Genomic DNA, 17,426 nt, shown 5'->3' with positions numbered 1-17,426 from the left:
ATTTGCTTAGATTAGAAAGTGTGGGTTTTTTGTCTTCATTGAATGGGAGGGACACTGTGACATTTTATGCCTTACAATAAAAGTAGATTTTAAAAAATCGAGATTAAGCTAAAAGCATAGAATGGGTATTGGAATATTATCCTCACAAAGTGTTAGCAAAAGGAAATATTAGATAGATAGATAGATAGAGAGAGAGAGGTAGATAGATAGATAGATAGATAGATATAAAGGAGAGAAAGAGAGAGAGAGAGAGAGAGAGAGAGAGAGAGAGAGAGAGAGAGAGAGAGAGAGAGAGGAACAGAGTAGAGAGAACTATGGAAAAGAATAATGTCGAATCAGGGAGAAAAAAATCATACGAAAACAAAGCAATGCACCATGAATACAGAAACTGGAGACAGAGGTGACGTCATTTCCTAACCCAGTGGTCATTTCCAAGTCCTGTTAACTGACCAATGGTGACATGTTATCATAGAATTGGTAACCCTGATCTCATTGGGGGTCGCTGTCATTATCATATATATTATAAACAAAGAATACATTCACCTGTCGCCTCGCAAAGGAACAGAACCACAATCAGAGCTGTTCAATCAGCTGTTATTATTCCACTGTAAAAAGTAATTGACAAAATTGAAAATAACAGCTTACCCAACGAACAAAATACCAAACACGGAATGTTTTGGACTCAAACCCCTTCTTCAGCCAACAACAACAACAACAACAACAACAACAACAAATATATATTAATAAAAAAACCGATCGAAGACTTAATATTTCGATGTATTCCAAATATTTAGTCGTCAATCTGGTTTTACTCTCCCCCTCCTCCTCCTCTACCTCCTCCTCCTCCATCTCCTCCTCCTCCTCCTCCTCCTCCTCCTTCTACTCCTCTAGCTCCTCCTCATCCTCTCCCCCATCCTCCTCCCCCTCCTTCTTCTCCTTCTCCGTATAAGCAGACTGATTTCATGGGAGGATTAATATCCTGTAATTGTCTTTCTTGCTTCTTCTTTCACGTTGAACAATAAATACAACCGCATATTTTGTCATATTAATAGCTTATTGGAAGTAAATACATATCAGCATTATAAAATTCGCTTTCTTTTTCCTCAGTGTCAAAACCAGTAGATGATAAATATAACAACTGTAAACAAAGCACAGAACAGCTGATTACTGGATGCAGCGTCCTCAGGTAAATCATTTTAATCAGTTTCTGAGCCCCAACTCATGGAGGACTCGAGTCAAATCCAACAAAGCTGAAGGACGAGTTTTCTGGCCAAATTTTTAAATATGTATTTTTTTTCGACAGAAGGGTAGATTAGTTAATCAAGGATTTATTCTTTCATTAACATCCCGAGGGATGTTTACATTAATTTGTTTACATTAATTTGTTTACATCCTCCATAAACAAAACAGGGAATCGTGTTTTAACGTTGCAGGTTTTCATTTTCTTATATCAAAACATGCGAAAGAAAGTTTATTTTGGATTGGATTGACGTCATGCGTATAGGTATGTGTGCGGCTATGTGGCCTAATGGTATGACGCTCGCTTTAGGATGGGAAGGTGCTGGGTTCGAGCCTCCTTTGGCGCACAGTGAGTCCTTGGAAAAGGTTCTTTACTCACATTGTCTCATCGTAGTCAGGTGTAAAATGAGTACCTAGCCGTTAACAGCGTTGTCTCTGTCCGAACAAAAATTCTAATATCGCCTAAAAGGCGTCATGCCCCGTCCTACATATTAAATGGTGCTGTTGTCCAGGCTTTTTGTAAATCGCTTCGAGCACGTTGAGTGGATATTGCACTATATAAAAGCTCAATTTATAGGTAAAATACATACTGTTCTGCCCGCCAAATGAATCGTACCATTAGGCACAGTTATGTGAAGAAACCCTTAACACGTATAGATAGTATGCACTTGGCTAAGAAGCTCATAACATTGCCATCCGGAAGTATAACGGACCAACACACAAAATGGTGTGTATCCATGAACGTTTATAGTCGGGTTAATACAGTTCAGTGAGCATTACTCATAAACGCGGAGTCAAAAAAACAATAACAAAGACCTGAGTGACGTCATCTGCATACTATCTATTGTCTTTTAGAGGGACTTCAGTGAGGATTAAACACCCAACTGGCGGTCTAATAAAAACCATAGAGGAGAGTGACGTTTTGTGGTTATTGCGCTATATAAAAGCTCAGGTTTAAGTTTAGAAAGACACACATTTAAATTTTGGCCAGAAAACTCCCCTTTCTAATATCAATCGATATAAATGATCCTCATCTTGGTTAAAACCCTCAAACCTGGGACTTCGCGATGCCTTCTTTAAGAGTATAAGGAGAAGTATAAGGTTTGAGAGTTTTTGCCAAGAGGAGTGTCATTTAAATCGATCGACATAATTTGAAAGGACGAGTTTTCTGACCAAATTTTTAAATGCGTGACTTTCGATTGTACAGCAGTTAACTGGTTAAAAGATGTACTGTTTGTTGTTTTGGCTTTTCTGTCTGTTTGTTTTTACTTGGCGAGGAGATGAAATGTTTAAACAGATAAAGGATGAAATTCCACTGTGATGTTTTGAAAGTAAGGAATTTTTATTCTGGCGAACTATGAAAACAAACGTGTTTATTTTTTAATTTCGACAAGAAAACTCGTCGTTTAAAGAACGATCGATTAAATTTTTCCTAGAGCTTTTGAGATTTTTTTTTTTTTTGGTATATAGTGCAATATCAACTAAACATGCTTAAAGCGCTTTACAAAAGGTCCTTGTCCAACAGCAACACATAACATAATGTAGAACATGACATGACGCCTGTGAGGCGATATTACAAATTTTTTCCCCGACAGAAACAACGTTGTTGGCGGCCAGGTACTCATTTTACACCTGAGTATGGTGAGAGAATCTGAGTAAAGAGTCTTTTCTAAGGACTCAACTATACACCGAGCAAGGCTCGAACCCAGGACCTTCCGATCCGAAACCGAGTGTCATGCCACCAGACAACATATCCGCATAGCAATCGATAAAACTTTCCCTCATCCCGTCCAAAACTCCAAAACCCGGGACTTGATGATGACTTTGTGAAAGTCCCAGCCATGACAGCCTTTAGCAAAATTAGGGTCATAATCATCGATCGATAGTTTAAGGACGATTTTTCTGGCCAAAATCTAAAATACGTGCTATTTTTAAAAAATTAATTGGTACCCTAATAATGTCCCGTCCTTTCAGCGTTTTTTTCTGAACGACTTTTGATATTTTTGAACATGATGTTTTTAATAGATTCTGCTCCAAAAATGAGTGGAGAAAGTACTTATGTTGAGAATGGGAAGAATATCATTGTCTGTTTTCAAGAAATCCCTGAAAACATTTTTTGTTGTTGTCATGTAGATACTTTAAATATTGTTTTGTGTTGATGCAATTTAAAGCACAAAGAGCCTCATTATTGAGGATACCGTGCACTCTATGAGAGTCAATTATTATTATTATTATTATTATTATTATTATTATTATTATTATTATTATTATTATTATTATTATTAATTATTATTATTATTATTATTATTATTATTATTATTATTATTATTATTATTATTATTATTATTATTATTATTATTATTATTATTATTATTATTATTATTATTATTAATTTGTTTTTTCTTTTATTTATTTATTTTTTTAAATATTATTATTATTATTAATATGAAGTTTATATAGAGCGGCCAGAAAACTATAGAGACTAAAACACGTTGCAGCGATGAGAGTTGAACTCGAGCTTTGACTATGGTGTCGTATCTTTACGGTATCGAATTCAACTTCCATCGGCGAAAGTCTGTCGTGTGGTCCAGGGTTCAAGTACTCCTCTGAACGGCCCATAGTTGAGTCCTTGGAAAGGCTCTTTTCCCACGTTTTCTAACTGAACTCAACTTTCAAATGAGTATCTGGCCGTTAACAGCGTTTTCTCAGTCGGAAAGAAGTTGTAATGTCGCCCAACTGTAACAGGCGTCATATCTTATCCCACATGATAAGTATTGCTGTTGGCTTGGGACCACTTGTAAAGCACGCAATATGGTTCTAGTTTATATTCTCTATTGTCTTCTTCATCCACTTCACTTCTCCATAGCTCCGATATGTGACAGCCATATGCTCCAAACATTTGCAATTTATATTTTAGCACCCCCGACCCTCTTCATTCCCCTCCCACTTTCCACCTAAATTTTCACCCCCCCCCCCTCATATCACCCCACCCCACTGTTTTATTTATATGACTGACTATAATTGAAGGTTGGTTTTCCAAAACTCGTTAAGTCGATTTTTCTTCTTTTTTGAGACTTTCCATCCATGAGATAAATTGAAATGTAAACTTTATTCAAGCGTCAACTGACACAAGGCTTTCCCTTGATTTGTGTGAATTTGAGGTTTGAATGTGATAAAATAATAGACCGAATGAGACTTTTAGGGGAAATAATCCTCAATATCTCAAAATTAACAAACAAAAAACCCCAAAAAAAACGGAGTTAGCGAGTTTTTGAAAACCACTCTTCAATCATTTTCATCCACTATTTATTTTGGAAATAGTTCACTCTGGCTGTTTACAGCTCCGGTATCTGAAAGTTGCCACACCATATGTTCCAAATATTTCCAATTTATATATTCAACAACGCCATGCGTTATCCAAAACGATGCCAAGCTGCCTCAAGTTGTGGGCTGTAAAAAAGTAATGAAAAAATAGGAATTTAACAGCTTTGAAAAAGAGGGGGAAAAAGTACCAGACATGGAACGTTCCCTTCTTCAGCCAATAAGATAAGCAAAAAAAAAAAAAAAAAAGAAAAAGAAAAAAAAAGAAAAAGAATAAGAAAAAAAGAAAAAAAAGAAAAGAAAACATCACTTAAATTTTAGACAGACAGGGTCTGTATAGCTATTCAGTGATGTTTTAATGTTTTAATTTTTTTTTTTTTTTTAGTTATTGGCTGAAGAAGGATTTTGACCCAGAAACGTCCGTGATCAGAGGTTTTTGAGGTTTTTCTTTTTTTCAAAGCCTGTTATATTCATTTTTGTTCATTACCTTCAAGCTTCCCCCCCCCCCCCTCTCCCCGCTCCCTCCAATCATCATGGGTTTCATTATACTCCCATTACCAAGGAAAGAAACAGGTGATCTAGTGTTACTATAAATAGAATCAAATTTAAAACACTATCTCTGGCCTACTCTGGAAAAACTCATATTTAAAAATTTGGCCAGAAAACTCGTCCTTCAAATCATATCGTTCGATTTAAATGACCCTCATCTTGGTTATTTATACTCTCAAACCTGGGACTTTGCGAAGTCTTCCTTAAGTCTCACGTTTGAGAGTTTTTGACAAGATGGGCGTCATTTAAAACGATCGATATTTGAAGGACGAAATTTCTGGCCAAATTTTTTAATTTGTGATTTTCCAGCGTACGACAGATCTGTTTTGGTGATTTGAGGAAAAGCCAAATTTCGACACTGCTGTGTTAAAGTTCACGTGAACTGTTTTATTTTTAAAATATTCTATTTCTATTGACATAAGGAAATGGTTTATTCGTTTAAATGGAAAACGAGACAAAGAAATCTTTGACACGTTATTGTTGGTGTTGTACGGAAAATACATCTGAAGGAATAGGCTTCAATAGTCGTGACGTCACTTCCCTCGTTATGACGCATAGTAACTTAGTAACTGCTTCTAAACTATCGGAACGATGGCGGACGCCCTTATGAAATATTTCTCCGACGAGCATACAAGTGTATCGGGGAGAAAAACAAAACATTATAAATCTGATCATGTTTTGACTTTTATACATTTTGATCACATGACATGAAAACGTTCTAGCAAGCATGAATAAGAGTACCGATTTTCTTTGTTTAGAACCAAGCGGCTGGTTGCTGGGCGGACGAGACATCAGACTATTGAATCCTATTGAGGTGTCGAATAGCTCAGTTGGTAGATTACCTGCTTCACGCAAAGGCATCTGTATCGATCCCAAATGCAGTCGAACTTTATTGTCCGACTCCATTCCCCGGTTAGGTTTGGAACAAAAGTACTTTGCTACAGACTAGCGTCCTAAACAAAGGGTACCAAACAATCTTTACTGTCTGTTTAATTTTAACAAGATGAGGGTCAATTAAATCAGTTGATATTTGAGGGAAGAGTTTTCTGGCCAAATTTTTAAATACGCGCTTTTCAACATTACGTTTGTTAAGTGGTTAAAGAAAAACAATCCCATCCTCCCCCCCCCCCACCCCCGAATTTATATTCACCATGGAAAATGGGATTTGTCATTAAGATGCCATTATCTGATAGGTTAACAAAACAAGTCAGGTGTTATAGGTCGTGCAGTCTGTTTGGTGCATAATGTTATTTCACTCCTGTGTATACCTCACCTATAAAAGAGTATCTATCAAAACCAATATGGCATAACGCGAGGTGTTTATGAAATACACATTTTAAACTTTAACATTCAATAAATAATTGAACATTTATAAAGAGAAATATCCACTAAACGTGTTTAACGCGCTTTAAAAGGGGTCCCAAGCCAACAGTCACACTTAACATGTAGGACGAGAAATGATGATTAAATAGCGTTATCTACCGTGCAGCAGGAATAGCCCCACCACACATCCGGAGGGAAACTCATGCCCAAATACAAAAATACAAACAGGAAATGGACCAGAGACACCCCCTTCATAACCACAATTGTCCCAAAAGCAGGCTCAAATCAAGGAATAGCTTCCTCACAGTAGAGAGCCTTCACCCAGATCACTCAGCATTCTTCCGCCTGGACAAATGGGTAGAATGGGACAAGACAGCAAACGATGCCCTCCAGCCCCCAACAGAAAAGCTCCCAGCAGACACAGACCTCAAGAGAAAAGACTGGGTGGCGTTGAACAGAGCGAGAGCAAAGGTGGGAAACACCGCCACCAACCTCTTTAAATGGAAAATCTCACCGGGCACTGAATGCCCATGCGGTCACCCCAGACAGACCATGGACCACATCCTGTCCGAATGCTCGCTGGGACCTCACTGCACCAATGCTGACCTGAGGGAATGCAACCAGACTGCCCGGGACTGGCTGACTCACTGGCGCGACAAGATATGATATGATGATGATCGACAGAGACAAAGCTGTTAACGATCAGGTACTCATTTTACACCTGAGTATGCTGGGAGAATGTAAGTAAGGGTTTTTCTTTTTCAATGACCCAACTATTCGGCGCTCAGAGCAAGACTCGAACCCTGGACCTTCTTGTGCAAAGGCTGGTGTCATAACATAGCCACACGTATAGGATTTAGCCGTAGCGTGGTCTAGCGGTTTGACACTCGGCTTTTTATTTGTAGGATCCTGGCTTGGATCCACCCCACCCCTCTCTCTGACGGCTCAAAATTAGGTCTCACCATACTCAGATGTGAAATGAGTACCTGGTCAATATCTCTCTTAAATAAAATTGTATTACATCCTTGTAGAAGGAGATCGATCCCGGTTTGAGGTTCAATCCTGAAATGTGGCTGATTTTTGGGGGATGAATTATTTTCTTTTATTTCTCTCTGTGTCTGGCATTGTTTTATGACGTCACATATTATGACGTATACTTATTTTCATGTCTGATAAGCTAAATTACTTTGGGTCCATTGTAATAACGGCAATGCTCTCAAACCAATTCAAAATGTCGTCCTTTACAACAATGTTAAATCAAGCCCTTAATTGCGTTCGGCTACCAGACCTGAAAATATGTGCACCTAGTTTCATACACTCCATTTATTAATGATATTGTGTCTTCTTCTTACGTGGCGGTTAGAACAAGTGAGTATTTTTGTAAGCCCATACCATCAACATTCACCGCAACTATGTTTCTCTTACTTAGATCCTGTACGTTTTTACAAGGGTTTGTGGTCTTGTCGGGCAGGTTTACAGAGGGGATTCCACTCCACCCCCATCAGTAGTTCGTTAAGTCATCACCACTCATCAGGTTGATAAACACTCTATAATTCACTATTCCTTCCTTACTGTGAAAAAACACGTACTTAAAATTTAGGGCAGAAAACTCGTCCTTCAAATATCGGTCGATTAAAATGACCCTCATCTTGGCTAAAAAACTCTATTCCCTGGGATTACAAAAGAAGACTTTTCGAAGTCCCAGATTTGATAGTTTTAGACAAGATGAGGGACCTTTTAATCGATGGATATTTGAAGGACGAGTTTTCTGGCCAAAACTTTAAATGCGTGTTTCTCTTCCCAGACAAAGAGCAGGATTGCTTTTCCCTTTCAACAGAATCATCGTCTGTGTTTGGGTGAAATTTAATTAAATTCACGAAGGTTTGTAAATACTCACGACTCACGGTCAGGATTTAAAATGAGCTTTTATATAGCGCAATATCCACTAAACGTGCTCAAAGCGTTTTACATGGGGTCCCTGACCAACAGCAACACATGACATGTAGATCGGACACGAGGCCTGTAAGTGATAACACATTGACATCTTTTCTTTATCATATTCACTCCGTACGCTAAGAACAAAAAAATAGACTACTCCCCCCCCCCCACCCTCCCCCAAAAAAAAGAAAACAAACAAACAAAAACAAAACAAACAAGCAAACAAAAACAAAACAAAACAACAACAGAAAAAAAAACAATACCATTTTGGCCCAAAAACCCTGTTCTCCAGTTATCGTTCTGGTAAAATGATCCCCAGCTTGTCGAAAGCTTCTGACGTCCCAGGTTTGAGAATTGTTTTTTGCTATTGCTGTTTGTTTGTTTTTTATTTGGGGATGGGGGTTGTGGTTTTTTTGGGGGTTTTTTTTGTTTGTTTTTTTGTTGTTGTTTTTTTTTAGTGCCAAGATTAGGTTCTTTTTAATGGATCGATATGCGAAGAGCGAGCTCTCTGGCCAAATTTTAAATACCGTACGAGTTGATTTTAAAAAAAAAATCTTACAGAATATGGTGGCACACTGAAAGATATAACATGACTTGTCCGAATAATATGTTGTTTTTTTTTTTTGTTGTCTCTAAATTCTATTTGTCAATTTCGATTTTATTCCGATCGAATTACTGATTTGAATCGATGCGTGAAAAAAAATACGAGACATTTATTTCTGTGATCTTTCTATCTTATTTTTTTTAAAATTTAATTTATTTTGGTTTGTGGGTGTTTTTGCTTATGTCTATGTGTGATTATGAGTATTCATTTGTTTAGTTACCAAGCACCGTCCGTACTGTCGTATTCTGGAAAACAAAAACACGTAATATTTTAAAATTTGGCAAGAAAACTCATCCTTCAATATTGATCGATTTAAATGACTCTCATTTTGCAAAAACTCTCAAACCGGGACTTCGGCGATCTTCGCCGAAGTCCCGAGTTTGGGAATTTTTGGCGAGATGGGAGTCATTTAAATCGATTGATAGTTGAAGGACGAGTTTTCTGGCCAAATTTTTAAATATGTGTTTGTCCAGAGTACGTACGACAGCGTAGTTCTTTTTAATGTCAGCCCTTATTTTCATCAAATACAATTGATTATAAAACAAAGGGGATGTCATTAGTAACGCAGGTGTTGACATCAAAAGCTTTTAGTTCTGAAAAGTTCAAATTTCTGATGAACGTTTGATGAACGTAGGTCGTACACGCCAATCTCCTCGACATGAACTGAACTCGACGAAGGTCAATCCAAACATAGATGGATTAGAAAAGGTCAGGAATTTGACCTTTTCAAAAATTGTTTGTTTACCTGAGACTCTATCGAGAAGATGCGTTTGGGACGTGATTCACTCCCTTGATGATGGACTAGAGTCATACGTTCAAGAACTCTTACGTAGGGGACTGGTATTCCAGTATAGACAGAATGAAGTTGACGTCATTCCGGTCTTTGTTATTGTTTTTTTTTTGGGTTTTTTTTTTCCATCCACGTTTAAGAGTAATTCTCACTAAACTATATGAACCACACTATAAACGTTTAATTTTGTGTGTTGGATCGTTATATTTCGATATGGCAAAGTTTTGAGCTTTTTAGCCAAGTGCAAACTATCTATTGAGTATTCTTGTTTTACAACAGTTGTTCATTCACAGAAACCATCGACCCCTTAGAAATTCATTTAAAATGCTCTTGATGGGACAGTTTTAGCTTTTAAAATACATACAAGACTAAAAATTCACGTGTCAATAATAAGCATGGGAGTTTTGTTTTGTTATTAATTAAATTTTCTAATTTTATCATTTATTATTATGCGTTGGAAGCTGTTTATATATATATTTTTGTACATAGACATTTCCTTGCCACCGCTTCCAGCAAACATTCAAACATTCAAACATCTAACTGAAACTGTCCCGATTTAATACTGTTTCGAGCGATGAGTTACATATTAAAGTTCTTTTTTTTTAAAACTCTCATCTATCTCTCTTTTTATTTCTATGATGTCATTAAAGCGTCACGTCCAATCTATTTCCTGATTACATCAATGCGTCCACAAGGGGGGAAAAAATCATCTGCCCGTCCGTCCTGGTTCCACATCTGTAAGATATTCATGCCTGTTGACGTTTTTCGTTCAGAGACACAATAACAAAAAAAAAAGAAGAAAAATTAAAAGAAGTTGACAGGTACAGAAATAAGAAAGGGGCGAGGGCAGGGGGGGGGAGCATACAAGAATTCTGCCTGCACTCAATCCCGAGACCTCCTTTGAAGACTTCATGGAAGCCATCATCAGATTTGAGCGTTTTTGACAACACAAGGTGAAGGCCATTTTTAACGATCGAGATTTTTGAATAATGAGAATTCGTGGCCAAAATATTTAAAATGTGTTGATTTTGTTTTTTATTTTTAGATGACCGTTGACATGCAGCGTGGAAGCTTGTTGTGGGTTTCCGCACGTGTTGAATGAAACAAAACATTTTTGAATGTTTTATTTTGAAGTCATTGGTAAGGACAGCAAAATATATTTTTTATTTTTTTATTCGAGCAGATTAGATTCTCAATTCAATTGAAATATTTAATTCAAAATATAAAGATGAATAGATTATCTTTTTCTTCTACTCTTTATTATTATTATTATTATTATCATTTTTATTATAATATATATATATATATATATATATATATATATATATATATATATATATATATATATATATATATTGAGAGCACGGCAGATTCCTTCAGAACATCCGTATTACTCTGACCGGTTATTTATATTATTTGAACGGAATTGTTGATATTTCGAGTACACAAATAGGGATCAACCGTCGTGACGTCACTTCCCTCGTAATGACGCATAGTAACTATCGGAACAATGGCGGACGCCATAATCTCCGTTATGAAGTACTTCTCCGACGAGCATAAAAGTGTATTAATAGGAGAAAAGCAGTATAATTCTAATCATGTTTTGATTAATTTTATACATTCTGATCACATGACATGTGAAAAATGTTCTAGCCAGCATGAAGAACACAAAGTACCGATTTTCTTTGTTTAGAACCAAACTGCTGGCTGCAAGGCGAACGTGACATCAGACTATTGAATCCTATTGCATGTAAGCCTTTCCATTCAACTTAGTTTATCCCACATTACTGCGTTTCACTTCTGTCCTGACATCTGTATTTTTGTGGCTGTGTTTGTACACCTGTAATAATTATTTAATTTGTCAGTCTGTTTGGGTTAGGGAGGAACTGTTCAAGGAGGAATACAACGATTTCCGCTATCATCATCATCATCATCATCATCATCATCATCATCATCATCATCATCATCATCATCATCATCATTAGCAGCAGCATCAGCATCATTATCATCATCATCATCATCATCAGCTTCTTTAGAGAACATCAGTTTGGTGGATAATTTTTGTTGTCAGTGTTATGTGCTGTGCGTGTAAAAAGAGAATATAAATTATAAGTATTTAACACATACGTTCCTCTTCGGTTCTATTAAAATACAAGTAAGTTAAATAGAAATATATGACTGACAGACAGATGACGTGGTGTGTAAGCATTTTAGATAGATTGGTGACGCATAAAGTAAAACGTGACCGATAAATGACGTATTACGCAAAGCTTAAAAAAGACCGAATGATGACATTTTAGGCAAAGCCTAAAGACAATTGATGACGTATTACGCAAATCCTAAAGACCAATGATGGCGTATGACACAGTGCCTAAAGACTTTTGATGACGTATTGCACAGTTTGACAGAATTGATGACGTATTGCACAGTTTGACAGAATTGATGACGTATTACGCAAAGCCGAATGACTGATTAATTACGTATTACAAAAACCTTAAAGACCGATTGATGACATTTTACCCAAAGCTTAATGACGATTGATGACGTATGACGCAAAGCTTAAAGTCCGACTTATGGCGTGGTTACCCAAAGTAAATCTCTACTACTGTCCGCAAGGGGGAATATCCATGACCTTGTTAAAACGTAGCTTTTAGCAAGCATGTAATTCTATGCTCAATAGGTGAATAAGAATAACTAAAGACGCGAAAATCTTTCCCTCAATGGAGAGAAAACAAATAATTAGAAAGAGAGAGAAAACGGAAGGTCAAGGTTGCCATATGCTGTCGTAATCTTACAAAAACCATTATAAACATTTTGGCAAGAAAATCGTTCTTCAGTTATCGATCAATTCAAACGACCGTCATTCACCTTTGAAGCAAAATTTTAAAAACTGGGACTTCCCTATATCCTTTCAAGCAATTTTCAAGTTTTGAGAGTTTTCCACAAGAAAGGACCCCATTATAATCTATCGATATTTTACGGACGAGTGTTCTTACCAATATTTCAAAAATATGTTTTTTCAGAGAAGTTACGACATAACGGTTTGAAAATGACGTGATGCCATTAAGTGCTGTACAGAAAAAAAACACCACACATAAAAGGTGTTTGTCAACTAACGGTTTTAGAACATTATCTAGTGTACACGTGAACACCTAATTTTATGGACTAAAAGTGTTTTAGCTTTGCAAATGGATCACTACCTTTAAACTGGTACGTTATTGAGTTTGAATAATAGCTCTAAGGCATAAAGTGAGTAAAGGAAAATGCAAAGTCTTGTCTTTCGGCTTAAAAAAATAATAGATTCATTTTGAACTCTTTCAGAACCAATTATACTGCCGTACTCTGGAAAGACAAGATTTAAAATGTTGGCCAGAAAACTAGTCCTCAAAAAATTTATTAATCGATTTATATGACCTTAATCTTGGCAAGAACGCTTAACTACTGCTTCTTCTTCTTCTTCTTCTTCTTCTTCTTCTTCTTCTTCTTCTTCTTCTTCTTCTTCTTCTTCTTCTTCTTCTTCTTCTTCTTCTTCTAAACTGCGAGCAACCTCTGATGAAGTAATCTCAGATTAAACAAATCAAAAAATTTCCCAATACTCGCTCACCACTCTTCCCCATTCATCCATCCAATATTTGTTTATTTTTATGTTTGTAGTTGAAAGTAGGTCAGTCATAGTCTACGCTATTCCCACGAAGAGAATAAAAACCAACAATCCCAGAAGTGATAATCCTCCCCGGGGGTACTGGTAAAAATATCCCTCTTAATTTCATTTTTGACATCATATAGTCATCTCTTCCCTTCCCCCCCCGCCCTTCCCTCAAACATCCCACGCCGCGCATTGACGGAACTTCATTCAAACCTTATCTGGCAATCAATTCTGCCCTTCAGATAAAATGATATCTACACACATACTATTTGTAACCTTAACGTTTATCGTCTTCTTGAAGGTGTCGGGGGGGGGGGGGGGGGGGGGGAGATCCCGATAGCTCAGTTGGTGGAGCACACGGTGTACACGTAAAGGGACCTGACGTCTATCCCTGTTTTAAAGACGAGATTTTTAATATAAATGCATTTTAAAAAACTTCGCTTTATTCATCCCATAGGGGAAATTTGTCTCTAGGGCCCATTGCAAGGGAAGACTGGAACAAAACAGGCGTCAGTCGCAGTGCAGCGCGCAAATTGACCTAGGGCGAATTTACTTGCTCAAGGACACACAACGCAGCGGCGGGTGATCGAACTCGGTTCCTTTCAGGTACGAAGCAAAGACCGTACCGCTGAACCACGCTGCTCCCCTAAATGAAATTAATAAGATATACATTGTCGCCATAAATTCTCAACTTTGTGTTTATACATGTTCATGCATGCCACGTCTGTAAACGAATTTCCAATATTTTGGAGGAATAAAGTATATTTTATATTATCTTTATTGATCCTGGGTGGAAATTATCGCATGTTGCACATATAGATCAGGCACTTTTATCTTAACAAAGATTTATTCACCGTCATGAACTAAGAATGGGTTAGTTCAAAAAAGCCCCTAAGTGCCAAAAAGTTGTTTTGGAGAAAAATGCGAAAAAACATATTTTTTTTGTCATGACTCACAATGCTGCACAACCTTGGATTCTGTGTTCAGTTGTTAGCAATGTTCTGAGTTTCTTAGCCAAGTTCTCACTATAGATAAGTTAACGATGGCGACATTCGTTTACGATCGAACTCAATACCTTTTGTGTACGAAGTAAAGACCCTATTACTGTGCCATGCTGGCCAGAAATGATTCTGCCCAAAACCAAAAAACGATATCTAGTCAGCACACGGAGACCCCATGTCCTAGACGGTTAATGTCAAATTACTAATAAAGTCATTAAAAATGTGTTTAAAAATAAGAAGATTTTTGTTTCTGTAGCTTTTGGAATAAGTGCTCGTACGTGCTTTGAATGTGGTTCGACTTTTATATTTGGTCACGTGACGTCAGCATCCTCGCTGTGGAGGAAGTTGGATATCATGTTTTGTTATCTCAGCCCAAGAAATCGGGAAATTAGAATTGATACATTGGATGGATGGTGGATAGATGGATGGATGGATGGATGGACGGTTGTATGGATGGTGGGATGGGTGGATGGGTAGGTGGTCTGATTGATGATTGGATGGATGGATGGTGGGATGGGTGGATGGATAGATGGATGGATGGATGGATGGATTGGTGGATGGATGGATTGGTGGATGGATGGATAAATGGATGGATAGTTGGATGGATGGATGGTGGGATGGGTGGATGGATGGATGGATGGTTGGATGGTTGGATGGTTGGATGGATGGATGGTGGGATGGGTAGATGGTTGGATGGATTGATGGATGGATTGTGTATGGATGAATGGATGGATGGTTGGATGGATGGATAGATGGTTGAATAGATGGATAGATGGATGAATAGATGGATGGATGTTGTTAAGTTTGTCGTTTTCATATCGCAGGGTCTCTATTGATCTTATGCGTTTAGCCAATATACTCTCAAGCATCCGCCAGCCAGTTATACGGTATCGACTCACAAAACAATGTGTAACCTGGAATGTAGTCTGATTGATGGAATATAGTGAGACCTTCTCATAAAAATGGCTGGCTAAAGCAATAACAAAGACCTGGGCGACGTGAATTTCGTTCCTTCTACAACCTATTAAGCAGATTTATACCTGACACACAAACTGTGTTTATGCAACTATATTATGGTCTTATGGTATGACACTCGCTTTCGGATCGGAGGGTCCTGGGTTCGAGCTTGGCGCATAGTTGAGTCCGTGAAAAAGACTCTTTACTCACATTCTCTCACCTGACTCAGGTGTAAAATGAGTACCTGGCCGCCAACGACGTTGTCTCTGTCGGAAAATGTGCAATATCGCCTAGCAGGCGTTATGTCTCATTCTACTTGTTACGTGGTCTGTTGGTCGGGACCCCTTGTAAAGAGCTTTGAGCATTTTAGTGGATATTGCGCTAGATAAAAAGCTCAATAAAAATGTGTAATATCGCCTAGCAGGCGTTATGTCTCATTCTACATGTTACGTGGTCTGTTGGTCTTGGACCCTTTGTAAAACGCCTCGAGCCCATTTAGTGGATAATGCACTGTATAAAAGTTATGTGCGGCTATGTGGTCTAGTGGTATGACACTCGCTTTCGGATCGGAAGGTCCTGGGTTAGAGGAGTGATTCCTTGGAAAAGGCTCTTTAGTCACATTCTCTCACCGTACTCAGGTGTAAAATGAGTATGTGGCCGTTAACAGCGTTGTCTTTGTCCGAAAAATTGTAATATCGCCTAACATGCGTCATGTCCCGTCCTACATGTTAAATGTTGATGTTGACCAGGGACCCCTTGTAAAGCGCTTTGAGCATATTTAGTGGATATTGCACGTACGGTCACTAAACATACACCATAGGTGCATGTATGTGATATGTATGTATGCATATGTATGTATATATGTATGTATATATGTGCATCTTCGGGCCACGTTCCATGTGCCCCATATGTCAAAGTGCATTGCATTTGACTGTACGATTAATATCAAAATTCAGAGGCGGCGATGTTTTCTTTGTCTCACTTACTTACTTTTGCTCCTTCTTTGAGTGTACTAGGTTCATATATCTTTTGCATTATTCTAATTGATTACTTTTTTATATTTACCCAATATGCGATTGGAGCATTGTGAAACATTTGTTGTAATGGGTCTTATATATTATCATTATTATTTATTATTATTATTATATTATTATTATTATTATTATTATTATTATTATTATTATTATTATTATTATTATTATTATTATTATTATTATTATTATTATTATTATTATTATTATTATTATTATTATTATTATTATTATTATTATTATTATTATTATTATTATTATTATTTATTATTATTATTATTATTATTATTATTATTATTATTATTATATTATTTATTATTATTATTATTATTATTATTATTATTATTATTTATTATTATTATTATTATTATTATTATTATTATTATTATTTATTATTATTATTATTATATTAATTATTAATTTTATTATATTATATAATATTATGATCAATATCAAATATTTTTTTTTTTTTTTTTTAAGGTCAATATACCTATACCTGTTTATTGTCGTATTTAAAAGACGGAGATAATTCTAAATTGGCAAAGCAACAACAAACATTGGGTATCTCCCATTCCTGAGGTTTAAAAAAAAAAAAAAAAAAAAAAAAGCAAAAAAAAAAAAAAAAAAAAAAGATTTTGTGGATATTGCGGTATATAAAGATCAATATAAAAAAAAGTTCTAGTTTTTTTTGTTTTTTGTTTTGTTTTCATTTTTATCTAGTGGACTCCGCCGACGAAATACAAGTTCCTCACAGAGGTCGGTCGGTCACTGATATAAACACAACGCAGACAACGTGAAGAAAGTAAGTAAAAGAGAAAAAAAACCACCGGAATTAACAAGTCTGGACCATATTGATGTCGTTTCCATTTTCAGGTAAAATCTATAATTGAGTTTTTATATAGGGCATTTTCCACTAAACGTGCTCAAAGCGCTTTACAAAGGGTCCCTGGACTTGAAACACTTAACATGTTACACATGACGTCTGTTAGGCGATATTACAATTTTTTCGGATAGAGACAACGCTGTT

The 17,426-nt window shown here is 36.7% G+C and overlaps 1 protein-coding gene across 1 annotated transcript in view; it reads left to right on the top strand.

Annotated features, from left to right (window-relative positions):
- The window catches only part of LOC144973989 (guanylate cyclase 32E-like), a 191,424-nt gene that overhangs the window by 119,627 nt on the left and 54,371 nt on the right, over positions 1-17,426 (top strand). The window contains exon 3 of the mRNA XM_078916877.1: positions 1,108-1,186. The gene's annotated coding sequence lies outside the window, so the exon portion shown is untranslated. The remainder of the gene's footprint in view (positions 1-1,107; positions 1,187-17,426) is intronic.

The sequence above is a fragment of the Berghia stephanieae genome, chromosome 5 (genome assembly GCF_034508935.2).
Source record: "Berghia stephanieae isolate SIO BIC M18660-M18661 chromosome 5, UCSD_Bste_1.3, whole genome shotgun sequence".
Taxonomy (NCBI): Eukaryota; Metazoa; Mollusca; class Gastropoda; order Nudibranchia; family Aeolidiidae; genus Berghia; species Berghia stephanieae.
The sequence above is the reverse complement of the archived record's forward strand: the minus strand, read 5'-3'. Positions and strand labels throughout refer to the sequence as shown.